The sequence below is a fragment of the Tympanuchus pallidicinctus genome, unplaced genomic scaffold, assembly GCF_026119805.1.
Source record: "Tympanuchus pallidicinctus isolate F22 unplaced genomic scaffold, pur_lepc_1.0 scaffold27, whole genome shotgun sequence".
NCBI classification, from domain to species: Eukaryota; Metazoa; Chordata; class Aves; order Galliformes; family Phasianidae; genus Tympanuchus; species Tympanuchus pallidicinctus.
In genome coordinates, this window is record NW_026294744.1 from 2,043,473 (window position 1) to 2,049,472 (window position 6,000).

Consider the following 6,000-nt stretch of genomic DNA (forward strand, 5'->3'; position numbering starts at 1 on the left):
TAAATGTAGTGTTGACTATGTCTGATGCATCATGAGGCATTTTAAAACTCTCACAAGACCTTGAGAATTATTTAGTTTTGATTCTCAAAGCAGTAATAGTCAATAGCAAAGTAGCGAAAGTTTCAAACAGTAAGTCAAACTTAGTTCTGAAGTAGCTTTGTATGTTAGATCATGAGACGTGGTGATTATATCTGAGACGAGGTTCATGGCAGAGAAATAAAAATATAGAAACAATATATCAAGACTTTGCGTGGACAGTCATCACTTTGCCAAATTGGTATTTCTGACAGTTCTAAAGAAAGTTATGCAAGTTTCATCCTCTAAATATATTTGCTGGTGTTGTATTGTAGTGAAGAAGCTAAAAGCTGATGTCCTAGGTCTAGTTCTCATAGTTATTCCATGGTCAGAACACTGGCATGCCCTGAGGCAAAGTCAGGAGTATACCTGAATACCTGAGCCTTTCTTAGCTGAGGCTGACTTAGCCCTTAGAAAAAATGTAGCAGTGCAGTATAGACAGCTATAAGTCTGACTCAGAAAGAACAGTCTGTGAAAGAGTTTGTACAAGGAAAGCAAGCTGTATTGCAGATTGTGAGCATTCAAAAACAGCTTTTATGTCCATTGAAAGCAAGCAGTAATGTTCCTCCCCACCAAAAATCAAGACTTGTAAGATTTCAAGCTGAACAGAAACACACTGGATCCTTTTCTTCTGATTGGAGCCAGATGGGCAACTTTGTGTTACGTGCCACTGGGCTAGTGTCAGTCTTTTCTGGCTTCAGCCTGGAATAAGCTGAAGAAAAATCTGAGAACAGACATCCTCAGTGTACTCATGTTATGGCTGGAATTTTCCTCTGGTTGAAGGCTTAAAATCCCTGAATATATATTTTATTCTGAGGCAAAAAAAAAGAAAGTCAGATATGTCTAAATCCTTGCCAGACAGCCTGCCAGTTAGCAGAGTCCAAGCCTAGGCAAACTTCTATTAAACCTGTCTGGTCTTCTTCTCCGGTTCTGCTGAAACCAACACATTCCCAGACTCCTTTCTAATTTTAACATTTTGGTATTTTCAACAGAAAAAAAATTCCTCCTTTACCAATATTTCCGACCAAGTGTAATTTGTTTCTGATTATATATATGAAAGCACAAAATCTTTCAACAAAACATCAAGCCTCAGGAGACTGGAAATAGAGCTATAAGTGAACTGATAGACATCAAAACCTGCCTACAAAAGCACACAGGCAACCTCTTCTCTTTCTTACTTGGTCACAAATTTTTTTGGATAACAAAAATACACAAACAATAGGAATGAGCTTAGACTAGAAAGAATGTTTCATATAATGATATGGCTGTTGAACATTAAGTGGTATAGTAGTATGCAGAAGAAAATGAGGTACTTCATGCACTCAGAAATGAGAATAGAATACTTTTGTAACATCAAAAGAATGGACATGCCCACCTCAATATGCCTGCCAAAAATAGAAAACTACCTACACCTCTGGAAACCGACATATTACTTTATGACAGCTAAATCATTTGCTCTCTCCAACAGTTGTCTTAAATGCTGTCTTAAAGTTCTCAGCATTTGGGCTGGTAAACTCTGTTGCCTAATACCAAGAAAAAAGCTGAAACTCAGATGGGTGAACATCAATTTACTCAAACATGCTACCATCAGTTTGATCTCTTGTAATTTGACTCTAGCTGAAGCAACTCAATTTCTTCTCTCCCAGCATTTTGTTAGAACAAAACATTTTGCTGGAGCAAACAATAGATAGGATAAAAATTTCATCCCAGAGAGGAAAAAAAAGCCCTTTTTGGTTATAATTTAAACTGGAGACACAAATAAGCCATGCATATACAAATATCTGAATGGACATTACACAGAAGATGAAGCCAGCCTCTTTTTAGAGGAGCCTTGAACTAGGACAAGAGGCAGTGGGCACAAACTGCAGCACAGAAGGCTTCCTCTGCAAACTAGGAAGCACTTCTGTGATGAGCATGTGGTGGAACACTGGCACAGGTTGCGCAGTTAGGCTGTGGAGTCTCCTCCTTGGAGATCTTCAGAACCTGCCTGAGCCTTGGCACCTTGCTCTGGGTACCCCTGCTTGAGAAGGGGGTTGGACCAGATCAACCCAGAGGTCCCTGCCAACCATAGCCATGCTGTGGTTTTGTGGTTTGCAGTTATCCAGGTGAAGGGTTTTTATATAGGAAAGTAAGTCACGGAAGCTCTGTTTTGAGAAAGGAGGACATAAGGGGAAAAACAGGTGTGGTTGTATAAAAACATCAATGACTCATGATCAAGGTATCTAAATCCTAGCACAGATTTCTGCAGTTTTTCTATATAACAGTTTGCATTGATTATTGTACAGTATAGAGCTCACATTTTCTAAGAATGTTTTCCTCTCTCAAAATACACTTTTGGCAGTCAATTAAGTTTGGCAAGCCCAAAAGACCATAAAGCAACTCTCTTGTTCTTAGTTGCCAAGGAACATATCTCATCTTCCAGCTGATTTTTGTTCCTTCCTCCCCCATCCTTTTCTTGTTGTTCAGGAGATAAAATTCCCACAAACGTCTTGTATATCAACACTTTGAGTACACTTGTTTGCAGCAGATAAACAAAAATAAACCAGAACCCTGTGCACAGATTCTTTACTAGAAATAGTATTATTTGATACAAGACCCAAAAGTTGGCTACTACTTCTGGTTATGATTACTACTTTTCCTTTAAGAGTTTTCATTAGGCTTGTCTTCCATGGAAAATATTACAGCATGACCTTGAAAGAATTCCCTTTTGATAAAACACTCAACATCAGTTTGCTCTCAGTGTTTTAGCTAGCAAACTAGTTCCAAGTATTTGTACATTTAAATGAAAATTACTCATACCTAGTTAGTATGTTAAGCAGAATTTGTCCCTGGCTACAGGAACAATAGAAATGTGTTTACAGTTGCACTGTCTACTCTCCAAAATAGTCCTGTGTTTAAGGGAGATCAGGGCAGAGAGGGGCTATCGCTTTGAATCTCTAACACTGGTTCATCAGATATCCAGTACACTAGCACAGCTGTAAGAGATTATTCTGTTACATCATTGTCTCAAAGTTTGCTGGGGACACAGATGAAAAAGTCCAAGCAAGTCCTGGACTGAGGTTGAGAAATCCTTTGTCTGGAGAACTTTGACGGACAAGTCCTGGGCAAGAGTTGTGAAATCCTTTGTCTGGGGGACACAGATAGACAAGGTCAGGGGAATGAGAGAGAGATAAGCCACAGCTTAATGGCTATGAAGCGGTCTTTTGTGTGGACTTATCTCAAGGAAGATGGCCATCTCAGGGGGTACTCACATGAATCTTGCTCGAGAACCCAGGGACATCACGTAGGCAGGAGAAAAAGTAGGATAAAAGAGCAATTGCAAACCATGAGGTTTAGGTTTTCTGGCAACAGATTCCTCATAAAGACTAATGTTCTGTGTTCTCTGACATGAGAAGCCTCACAACCTGCCTTTCTTCCTCCTGGACTTGCTCTGCATTCTCTCCCTGCTGGACTTGCTCTGCACTCTACCACAATGCTGAAGAAGAACAAAGCTGTCTGCCATCAGATTCCTCACTACGAAATTCCTGAATGCTGACGGACTCTCCTGGGCCTGCTACCTGAGTCCTGCTGCTTCTTCCTGGATTGGCTCTGTGACTGCCTCCTGCTACTTGCTTGCTGCCCAAGGCCGGCCATGCTGTTGCTCTCCCCCCTGTTGTCTCCCCCCTCGGACCTTCGAAACGTTGTGTAACAGGATTGCTGCTGGATCCTGCTATCCCCGCTTTATGCAATTCTTGCTTTTTCCTATCTTTCCTATTGCCCTCCTTCCCTTCCCCGTCTCCCTGATTAGGATTTATAATAAACTGTTGGACTAACATTTGAACCATTGTTTCTTAATCTATATACATCTATATGTACATCTATATATATACATCTATATATATATAGATGTTAAAAGAACCTCATCTCCCTCCCATAAATTGGAGCGAGACAAGAGCTAATTTAAATTTGTTAAGACATAGAATATATAGGATGATACTTTAAAAACATTGAAGTTTTTTTTCCCCATTGTATGCACAAAGATTAAGAAACTTAGGAGAAACCAAGAATCTCTAAAATATAATGTATATTGGCAATATATCTTTTATGAAAGCACCTCCATCTTTTATTTGTGTGCCCTATATTAAGTAAAATTGCAAAGTCAAATAAAAACCTCTCACATTAGAGAGAGAAAGAGAGGGAGGAGAAAATCTGCAAACAAGTGATGAGGCAACTTTCAGTCACAAGAAAATAAAAAAATACAAGGAAAAGAAAGGCAGGTATTTTGAGAGGTAAGACTTATCTCCTCCATTTTTAGCAACTGTATAGTAGAAAAGGAAAACAGAATTTACAGAAGTAATAGATCAAAATATGGCTTGTTGTTTGTGGAAATCACAGAAAAATCCAAAGATTACAAGGCACCAGAAAAAAGCGCCTCATTTCTTTTAGGGTAGGGAAGAGTAGGCCATCTCCACTGGAAGGTAAGTATGTTTCCCCCTGGTGAGCACCTTCCCTGTAGGTACTGAAAAGCTGCCAGTGAGACTATCCAGCAGTTCTCTGTAAATAACAATTTCTAAGCAAGTAAACAATCCCAACCTGTTTTGACCGCCTTATAATACAAACAATGCCTGCTGTAAAAGAGAGTATGGATAGTAGCAAGTGAGTAAAAGCAGATGGTGAAGAAAGAGAAATTGCCATATGACAGGCTTGACAGACTTTCTTGCCGAGCCAACAACATTAAACTCACATCCATCGTTTACCCTATCTGTTCCTGTCTTACCTACCTTAGCCTACCTTACCTATCCCAGAAATTTAATCAGAATATTTAGGTAGCCCCAGGAGCTAGTAACCACTTGCTGACAACAGATTTTTGCTGACTCATATTTTAGGCAACAGATTGTTTCTCAAACTTAAACATGAAATGAGGCTTAAGCCTATGGTGTTTAGTGATGAGAGTTGCTAAAGTTTTGTTTGTGGTATCACATTTCACATGTGCTCTTTATAGGGAATTCAGTATTCATTTTTGCTTTTATTTTATATTTCATTTTCTCCAGCATATTGTAAAGTGGGTTCCATGTATAATTGATGGGTTCTTCTGTCAATTGGCAATTCACCGTCTTCTCCTTTGTCACACACAAACCCATGGTTCCTTGCCACTCGCCTCCACCAAGCCACCTCAGTTTTGGTGGGGCATGCCAATGGTCTTTATAGCATCTGCTGACACCCACGTCTCAGGATCATGTCAAGAGGGTCTGTCTGGCATGAACAGTTACAATCTTGTTTGTACCTCCGAAGGTCTTTTGCTAGTTTGAGCAAGAATATTTTTTTGTGATAGTATACACGTTAAAGGAATTGAAGTAAGGGACCTAGACAAATTATATGAGGGGGCCTGGAAAGTATATAGAAACAGGGATTTTAATGAAAGAAAGAAATTGAGAAGTACAGTAGGCCTTGAATGACCCAGATGAGTTTTGCCCAGTGGACTGAATGCAGTTCACAAGGAAGTGGGAGTTATTTTAAAACTTCCCTTTTCCTGAATGGAATAATCTAGCAAAAGAATTTGCTAGGTTCAAGAAAAAGGGGGGACTGAGTTAGGGGATGAAGGGTAAACATGGGCCTGCTGTAAAGGAAGACAAGACAAAAGAATGTAGCAAGCAGGATATGCAGTAAATAAGGGTTAACAACTGCATAGGAATGTGAGTAAAGAGAGGACAAGATAAGGGTTAACCATTGCATAGGAATGCAGGCAAGCAGGATGTGAGGCCAGATAAGAAAAGAACATCTTGAAACTCTATTGTAAACTTGAAGAGAACATCACACAAGGAACAGGTTGAATCAGATTCCTTCGGTTGAAGACAATGAGCCTTCATCCCATGACCACCAGAAGAAGACCCCCACTGCCCACTGTGCATGTGCAAGAGGGCGGGACCGTATGCTGATGGGTTCTCG